Here is a 10,781-nt window from a genome sequence, read left to right on the forward strand (position 1 = left end):
GGGGAAGGACTCCCTCCCCCCAGGGGATCACGTTTTTTGACACGATGGCGCCATCACGGAAGACAAGATTTTTTTCACCAGCTGCTGCACGCCTCTTTATCTCTTCAACTAGTTCTTTCCTTCTCTGGCGGTCTTCATTGGATGCATCAGCAAAGAAGGAGATACTCCCCCTCCTCGCTCTTGAGGCCTTCAATATATTTATTTCTATTTTGTAATCATTTATATAAAAAAGGATTGGGTTGGGTCTGTCTATGGTACTTGCATTCTTACCATTAGGTAGACGTGCCAAGTTAGTAATAGCCCCGACATTAATTGAGTATTCATCTTTTAAGTAAGTTAAGATGAACTGAGCATCGTTGGTTTGCAGAGGAACACCATAGGCAATCAGATTAAGTCGTCTTCTGTTTCTGTCTTGCTCTTGTTTCACTATTTTGCGGACGTCTGTTTTGAGACGGGTGGTTATAGAATTTTCCACAAGTTTCTGCACATCATCTATGGAAACCTTTGATTGTATAGCCGTCTCAAGCGTTTCCACCTGAGCCCTCACAGTGTCCAAAGAAGTCTGCATATCAGATCTGAAACCAGCAAACATGTCACGCATTTCACTACAATGGGAGTTGAGAGTGCTTTTCACTATATTTGGAACATCAGGCTTACTGGAACCTGTTTTACATAATGGGCATGTCCAAATACTTCCAAGTCTTTCATTCATTTTGCAGAAAATGTTGTATTCGGCTGTACTCATTCCTAGACATGTTGCACAGAGCCATTTATCACATTCATCACACTGAATGGCTGGCGAGGACTCACTCAGAACACAACCAGAGACAGCACACTTATCGACTCCTTTTTCGGGTGTTGCGGGTTTTGAGCTATTGGACGCCATAATTTCAGAATGAGCGGCAACGCTGGGCGGAAAAATTCAACACAGATAGCGCTTTGTAATTTTAAATAGAGACAGCGCTATATTATATTAAGCACAGATAGCGCTCTGTTATTTTGAGCAGGAAAAGAATAGTGCTCCGTAATGTTTCTCTAAAATGTGAGAAAAATAACGTTCAGCAGACAGATGTAGGCTAATAGGACATATAGGCTAATGAAGGCTATTGAGATTTTAGCCAATTTGTCAACAAAATGGTTCAGATTATCAAGTAGAGGTTGATTATTGTTTATTTCTGTTGTTTATACAAACAATGATTAGAATATTGATACTTATCGATGATAGGATACTCCACGATACCGATACTCCAATATAATATCGATACTTATTGATGATACGATACTCCAATCCCATATATTCTGATACTTCACTATAATCCGATATTTCTATTGCAATACTCCAATACAATATCGATACTTACTGATTCCTTTGTTCATAATATTCCCTTGAGAATTCATAAATAAACTTCAAACTCTGAATACAATAATAAATAAATTTCAAACTCTGAATACAATACTTTCAGGGTAAAGTCCGATTTTTTTCCTTCACTTTGATATATGGGAATGTTATATTTGGTCACTCAGTCCTAGGGAATTTATTATTTCATGCCACTAAGTTTTTATTTCACTAATAATAATATGCATCGATGTTCAAAATGATTATATACCCCATAGATAAGCCTATATTCCAGGATTTTCAGAGTTATTTTAAGTCAAAAACTGTGGTTACAGTAAATAAAGAACAAAAAAAGTGGCAAATGTGGGCCAGTCTCCCTACAAGAGAATTTCTGGGGGATTTTCAGTGAGAATGAAATTTTCCATGGAAATCTTTTTGGAAAGGAGTTATTTCAAGTGGGAGGAACTTTATTTTGAAGCTTTTTCTATGGGGGGAGGGATTTTTCCATGAAGGGGAGCTGAATTTTCCAGCATTATAAGAAAAGTGATCAGAAATTAAAAAGAACCACAAGTTGTTTCAGCTGAAAGTAAGAAAAAACATGGAAAATTGAAATTAATACAAATTATTTTTTATATGAAAAGGTTTGCCCTCTTTCAATAATGGTATTTGAAGACTGTTCAAGACATTAAGCTAGATGCTCTAAACTTAAAGGGAAAGTATGGACTAAAATAAAATTTGGCATGTAAGACAGGAAATTTAGGATTGGTGTTTAGAAAAAAAAATCCCTGTGGAAAATGTCAATATATCATATCAATGAAATCCTAAGAAGATAAAAAAAAAATTATGTTTTAACAAGTAAAGATGCAATATGTTCATTCTCAAACAGAGGGAGCAAATCAGTCTTTAGGAGACTGCTAAAAATACATGAAAAATGCATTTTTAGGCTATGAATTTTTTTTGTGGGAATATCCTTAACAAGTTTACAATCAAGTCATTTGCAGTACCCTAATAATAATGGGTTTAAATGTGAATTTTGGATAAAATTTTTAAACATCAATTTTTAGGAGATTGGTAGAAATATAAGAAAAATGTATGGTAAAATTTCTAGCAAAGCATATACTATGCAATGCCTTTTTTTATGTTCTTTATGAATATAATAACTGTGTCTACCTTAAATTCAGAGTTAAGCACTTTTTTAGCTCTTCAAAATGACAAATTTTCAAAATATTATGACAGTTCATATAACTGACTTACCAATAAAGCAAACACATCATTTGATGCCTTTTTTATGTTCTTTACAATTATAATAATTGCTTCTACCACAAATTCAAATTTAAGCACTTTTTAAGCTCTGACAAAATAATACTACATTTTCTCTGCACTGTTTTTGACAAAACAATACCTAAATTTTCTCAGTGCTAAAATTATTTATAATAAGGTTAGGTTAAGAAGTGTTTAAGTCTGAATTTAAGGTAGAATCAATTATTATATTCATAAAGAGCATAAAAAAAGGCATCAAATGGTATATTAACTTTATACAAAAGCCAGTTATATGGTTTGCTATAAATTTACCTAATGTATTTCCAGGCTGGAATATTTTTGGGGTCCTTACCAAGTTAAAAATCAGGTTGGTTGTAATACCCTGCTATTAGTGAGTTTAAATGTGACTTAGGATACATTTTCATAAAAATTGCTAGATTGGGTGCATTAAATTATAAGCAATAAATGTTAAGTCTATTAAAGGCCTAGCCTAATCCCTAGGGCTTGCTGATTCTGTTTGTAGGCTAGTATGAATAGACAAATACTAGTGACTGTAATAGGTTAATACTGACCAGGGCACCAAGGTTATCAGAATATGCATATTCTTCAGGATTTAAAGGGTTTTTGGTGTTCTAGGCCCATCTTGCAAAGGCTAAACCCCTTTTTTGTGTCAATCAAAGAGACTAGAGTAATACAAAATGAGAATTTTAAGCTGGTATTAGGCCATGTGAGCAATTTAACCAAATATTCCACCAAATTAGCCACTTCCTGTTGAAAAATATCAGAGATTATGTTAGATAATTTCTAAATTTACTCTGACTAACTCATATTAATTAATATGAGACATATCGCATAAAAAATTAATATGAGATATGTCAAACCTAGAGGAATGTGCTTTTGTGTCATCTAAGATTCCATAATGTGTCACAAAATGTGTCATTTTTTTTACCACAAGTGGTATAGTATTTAATTGTCAAATCTTTAATTAGAGTTCTGAATATATAATCTTTTCCAAATCATTTCAAAAAGGAGTAAAATTAACCTTATCCTATTATCTTGGGATCATGACCTTTTTATGACGTCATGAAAGAAATAGATACACTCGATTAAATTAATGTTACACTCTATGGATTTTTGTCTGAGCGGCCAACGAGGCAAGTTTACATTTATAAAAGTTTTAGGGACCATCAATTCCGACAGTAAATTGAAAATAGACTTTTCGTATGACGTCGTAATCGTAATCGCCTCTATACGTAATCGGCTTTATTGGCTAAGCTTTTTATTTACTCAATATGTAAGCCATTCAACCAGCTTCAATCTAGTATTTTTTTCATATTTGTTGGTGCATTTTTAAGCCAGATGGATTATTCTGAAGGAAAGACATCTCTGAAAAATTTGTAATCTTATCCGAGGTGGGATACCTCTCCTGTACTCCTAAAAATGGGAGTTGCTGCTTGTGCATACAGCTTTGGTAAACTGCATGCTGTTTACTTTTTATTATTAAGTACGTACCAGTTGGCTATATCAAATACTCAATCAAGAAGCCAATTAAGTTCAGATATTCAGCGTTCATTTCGATTCGAGATTTCCGCATATGGCTGTTTTCTTCGCGTGGTTTAAATTTTAAATATGGTGATGGCATATGTCCTGTATTTCGCACTGTTTGTGTACTGCTGCCACCGTTAGGTAGCGCCACTCCCTTCCATTAATTTTTAGCTTTTCTGGAGGTAGAAGATTGAAATTTTACTTTTCTTTTATTACCATTTAGAAAACAAAACTTGAATGACAAAAATGTGTCATTTTTGTCGATTGTGTCGTTTTTATTGAAAAATGTGTCATTTTCGTCGATTGTGTCGTTTTTATTGAAAAATGTGTCATTTTCGTCGATTGTGTCATCATTTCGACTGAATGAGTCATTGTGTCACGCAACATCAAATTGTGTCATTTTGACACAAAATGTGTCAATTTGGCAGCCCAGAATCTGACAAGTAAAAAGAGTGTTTTTGCGAAGCAGTTTTGTTTGCACCCAACCAAATGTAACTTTTTTTTTCTATTTTGCGTTAAACATATAAGCTGGTTAACCAAAACTGTCATTTGTTAAACCACCTGGTTAACAAAAAAAGGCCTTAAGCCTAATAAGAAATCAGAAGAAAAGCGTTTTGGTTGTTAGAAAGGTTGGTTCTTAGGAAGGCAGCTGTCACATTGGTGAGTTAATCAAATATTACCATATCAAACATGCCTAGTTTCTAAATCACCCTATAATTTTTAGTTGAAAAAAAGGATGATTATGCCTTTGCCTATATTATATAGTCTATATTTGTTGAGATTGCTGTTTAAACTGGATTTTTAAGGTAAAGTAGGGGTAAAATTTTACTTTAGCTGCTTTTGGCTATCTTGAACAGAGGTTAGGTTAGAGAAATGGAACTCAGGGATGTGTCTACAGGCTAAAGTATGTCCCAGGAAGGTATTTTGAAGTACCTACCTACACTCCTTCTCCTTTGAACAAAACTTTGACAAAACAACCTTTTAACTTAATTTTTGGATATCAGTTTCTTTTTCTCTGGCGTTCAATAGAATACTAAAATGACCCTACATATTATAAAAAGAAAAATGCACTTTACTGTTTTGTTAAATATAATGGTAGTCACAAATCTGTACTAGCAACGGGATGTCTTTTTCAAGTGAATCTTCTTTGGAGTTTTAGGAGATGAAATATATTGGCAATGGAGCCAGCAGGAGGATGTCTTCGTCAAGTTTATCTTCTTGGAGGTACTTTGAGGTGGAATATATTGGCAATGAAGCTACCTAGCGGGTGTCTTCTTCAAGTGTATTTTCTTAGGGGTACTATCCAATAAGTATGATATCTTCACCTTGTTTATCGTGGGGTTGAGGGGGAAGGCTCGAGAATTTCAATTTCTTCAGGTGTGGCAGGGGAAAATTTCTGATGAGCATAGTATCCAAATCTTGACTCGAGAGGGGGGGGGGGAATTTCGATATCATATCCACTCATCACTGGCACTAGTGAGAATATTTCCAGTTTTGTCTTCTCTTGCTTGTTTTATTGTTATACATATATTATTTTCCTTAATGTATTGAAATATTCATTTTTATTTGATGTTTTAAGCTTCACACGTAAACTAAGACTAGTGAATAGAATGACAATATGAATAAAAATTGGCAGTATGGATTGGCTTTCAAACTCAGTGGAGTTGCATTACACGTGGGTTGCCTTCCAATCCCATTACGGGGTGCAATGGACGCTGGTTTAAAGTTGTTTTAATCTGGAAAACTTTAAGGGTCTTTATCTAGTTGGGAGTTTGATCGGTGAAAAATATTTTTGGAAACTTAAGAATGATCCAGGGAGGGGCATAGAGCAAAAATAATCTTGGAAAATATATGCAGAAATTTGATAAAGTTTCTAAGGGTATTCCTAGGAGGTTTTAGCGAGCAAAAATATTTCGATTTTTATCTTAATATTATTTTCTATTTGAGTTTGAGATTCCAGGAAATCCATGTATTGTTTGGGAACTAAATTAAAAATATTATCGGAAAAAATATATGATGGTATAGTAAAACTCTAATTAAACAATATCTCACTAACTTTGAAAGATACTTGGCGTTTTTCATTGTGAATTTATTGGTTTAATGAAGTCTTCGTTTTCTGTAATTTTTCCGTGTGTGTTTTTATTACTTAATTTAGAGTTTACTGAAGAGCCATGCTATCACTGGCATGTAATTTATAATATACATATCTACAATAGAGACTTTTGGGCTAGTTCGCTAAGACGATTGAACCATATAGAGATTTACAATCTTGTGATTCCCTCATTCGATAAAGTTGGGAAAGATTTGAATGCTATTTAAGATAATGTACAAGAAATATGCAGTTTTTTTTAGCTGAAGCGTTGCTTGTAAATGGTAATGTACCTAAAGAAAAATTTTAATTGAAAGCTGCGAGCAAATATTCCCCTTTTCAATTTGGAAGGTATCGAGTGTCCAAAATATCGAAAGGGATACATGATCCTCAAGAGAAGATTCCATTGTCAAGTACATAGATCTCAAGACACATTCCTTCTCAGGATATGTGTATAAGACGTTCTAGGAAGAAGAATGAAAGTCAATGTATTAACTGAGGCTATGCTAAATGGGTGATGTGCTCCAAAATGGGTGATGCGTCCAAAATATTGAAAGGGATACATGATCCTGAAGAGAAGATTCCACTGTCAAGTACATAGATCTCAAGGCCATTCCTTCTCGGGATATGTGTATAAGACGTTCTAGGAAGAAGAATGAAAGTCATGGTATAAACTGGGACTATGCTAAATAAAATTTATCCATAGAATGCCTTGGGAAAGGGCTTCAATTAACGAAATTTCTTCAATGTTTAAATATTGTATTTCTTGTTCGGAGGTGTCTTTTTTAGGAGGGAGTGGGAATTTTCCGCTTAAGGGAATTCTCAACAGTAAATTTTCCCTTGAAAACAGTACTTTCTGGGAGTAAGCTTTCAAACGGAAATTTTGTATTGGGGAATATTCCTAAATTCGTATTTGAAAATCTTTTTGTTTGGCTTTTGTCTTTGGTAATATATTTAATATTTTGAGATGTTCCAAGGAAAAATTTTCAACGGGGTTGGAATTTCCTGGAGGATTTTCCTCCGTATAGTCTTTTCCAGGGAAGAAATTTTCAATGGAGGGATTTTCTGCGGAAGCAACTTTTGACTTTGGGTGGGAAGATTTCAAAAAAAAAATTCTATGGAGGATGAATTTCTGGCACTATTTAAAAACGATAAGAAATTAAAATCTTTTTAAATAAAATATAATAGGTAGATTTATTTGGGCGGTGTCTAGGGGTTATTTCAAGTGGGAGAAACTTTATTTTGAGACATTTCTGTGGGAGAAGGGAGTTTTCCACGAAGGGGAGCTGAATTTCCCAGCATTATAAGAAAAATGATCAGAAATGAAGAAAAAACACAATTTGTTCCAACCAAAAGTAAAAAAAAAGTATAAAAACTTAACACAGTAAGGCTCAAACAAAACTTTGGGGCATAAGATGGGAAATTTTCAAAGTGTAGGAAAAACACCTTAGAGCAACTGTAGTAATGAAAACATGAAAGGCAATGAAAGGAAATGCTTATATTTACCATTGTTCAAAGACGAAAATACATCAGTAATATCAGCTGGATGATATGGGGATGATATAGGGGTCTTTCTATGAATCCCTGACAGATCACGCTAAAGAGCAGGTACGATTCCTTTTTGGAAGTTAAATTCCTGAGAGATTTCCTATGTAACCCCACGTTCCTTTTTCTTACAGGATATGAGGTTTTATCTTTCGCGATAGAGTATAATTTTTTGCCTTCTCATTGCATTTTTGAGGGCCTTTAGATTTCCCATTACGGTGTAGCTTTCATATAGCATTTTCCTGCAAGTGTCATTTTTCATGAATCTAAGACTTGACGCTCATGTTTTCTTCTTTCACAGTCATAATTTTTAGTTTTCCACCCTCTCTAGCGCGTGTCGTAATCCATCAAATTTGACAAGACATCAGTGTAACGTTTCTAAAAAGCTGTTTTCTGATTTGCGAAATCTTACGAACATGCAAATTTTTCCAGATTTTCTCAACCTCGTAGCCTTTGACTTGGAATCTTACTAAACGTTAATCCTTTTCGATCCCCCATTGGCAATAAAAATTAAGTTTTTGATGATTTTCATTAAGATTTCTTGATTTTTAGATTCCCCCCCCCCCTTCCAAAGTCTAACTTTTTGTTTCAACCCGTAAGTATCGTTCAAACCGTAAAAATGGTTGAAAATACGTGCTTCAGGATTATTTTGCGCAGTTTCTTTTCAAATAAACCTAGACGATAATATTTTCGTCTTTCTATGAAGTTTGTTTTCTGATACGCAAAAAATCTTATGGTATACTAGAAAAGACACTCCTTTTCTGAAACATCAAATTTTTGAATTTCGTATTTGGACACTTAAAACTGTATCGAATTTGAAAATCTTGTTTTTACATTTTCATACACATCTGGGGGCCATTTTGACTGAACCCATACTATCTTTTTCAGGTTTTAAGCGATTTTTCCATATTTTAACGTATTATATTGCTGAGCCTACCTATGGGAAACTCTGTTTCAACTGATTATTTTTCACAATATTCCAAGATTTGATCTTTTTTACAAGGATTTATGGTTCACATTGAGTATCTGAACACCTAAAAACTTTTCAAATGAACTTTTCCCTTTCTTATCTTTAACCATTCTTAAGGTCCAGCCTTTTCTGAAGATTGACGTCGAGATACACTTCATTAGGTCATACCAATATCCTTTTTCGGACCCTAGCTTTTCTTGGACTATATTTTTAGTGTATTTTCTAACCACATATGCTAGAGGCTAATGCGTTTTATAATAAACTTGCTTATTGTTAATAGAAAAAAGAAATGTATACATAAAATATAAGTTAAATATCACCACACATCACCCATTTAGCATAGCCCCATTTTATACCATGACTTTCATTCTTCTTCCTACAACGTCTTATACACATATCCCGTGAAGGAATGTGTCTTGAGATCTATGTACTTTAAAATGGTATCTTCTCTTCAGGATCATGTATCCTTTTGGATATTTTTGACGCTCGATACCTTCCAAATTGAATAGGGGAATATTTGCTCGCAGCTTTCAATTAAAATTTTATCTGTAGGAACATTACCATTTACAAACAACGCTTCAGCTCAAAAACTGCATATTTCTTATACATTATCTTGAATAGCATTCAAATCTATCTTGAATAGCATTCAAAAATAGCCAAATAAAAAATTCATCCTCCATAGAATATTTTTTTTGAAATCTTCCCACCCAAAGTCGAAAGTTGCTTCCGCAGAAAATCCCTCCATTGAAAATTTCTTCCCTGGAAAACACTATACGGAGGAAAATCCTTCAGGAAATTCTAACCCCGTTGAAAATTTTTCCTTGGAACATCTCAAAATATTAAATATATTACCAAAGACAAAAGCCAGACAAAAGCAAAACCCAATACAAAATTTCTGTTTGAAAGCTTACTCCCAGAAAGTACTGTTTTCAAGGGAAAATTTAATGTTGAGAATTCCCTTAAGCGGAAAATTCCCAGTCCCTCCTAAAAAAGACACCTCCAAACAAGAAATACAATATTTAAACATTGAAGAAATTTCGTTAATTAAAGCCCTTTTCCAAGGCATTCTATGGATAAGTTTTATTTAGCATAGTCCCAGTTTATACCATGACTTTCATTCTTCTTCCTAGAACGTCTTATACAAATATCCCGAGAAGGAATGTGCCTTGAGATCTATGTACTTGACACTTCCAAATTGAAAAGGGGAATATTTGCTCGCAGCTTTCAATTAAAATTTATCTTTAGGTACATTACCATTTACAAGCAACGCTTCAGCTAAAAAAACTGCATATTTCTTATACATTATCTTGAATAGCATTCAAATCTTTCCCAACTTTATCGAATGTGGGAATCACAAGATTGTAAATCCCTATATGGTTCAATCGTCTTAGCTAACTAGCCCAAAAGTCTCTATTGTAGATATGTATATTATAATTTACATGCCAGTGATAGCACGGCTCTTCAGTGAACTCCAAATTGAGAAATAAAAACGCACCCGCAAAAATTACACAAAACGAGGAGTTCATTAAATCAATATATTCACAATGAAAAACGCCAAGCATCTTCGAAAGTTAGTGAGATACTGTTTAATTAGAGTTTCACCATTTCATCATATATTTTTTCCGATATTATTTTTCATTTAGTTCCCAAACTACACATGGATTTTCTGGAATCTCAAACTCAAATAAAAAATAATATTAAGATAAAATCGAAATATTTTTGCTCGCTAAAACCTCCCAGGAATGGCCTTAGAAACTTTATCAAATTTCCACATATATTTTCCAAGATTATTTTTGCTCTATGCCCCTCCTTGGAAAATTCTTAAATTTCCCAAAATATTTTTCACCGATCAAACTCCCAACTAGATAAAGACGCTTTAAGTTTTCCAGATTAAAACAACTTTAAACCAGCGTTCATTGCACCCTGTAATGGGATTGGAAGGCAACCCAAGTGTAATGCAACGCCACTGAGTTTGAAAGTCAGCCCATACATCTCAATTTTATTCACATTGTCATTCTATTCACTAGTCTTAGTTT

This window comes from Artemia franciscana, chromosome 12 (assembly GCF_032884065.1).
Source record: "Artemia franciscana chromosome 12, ASM3288406v1, whole genome shotgun sequence".
Lineage (NCBI taxonomy): Eukaryota > Metazoa > Arthropoda > Branchiopoda > Anostraca > Artemiidae > Artemia > Artemia franciscana.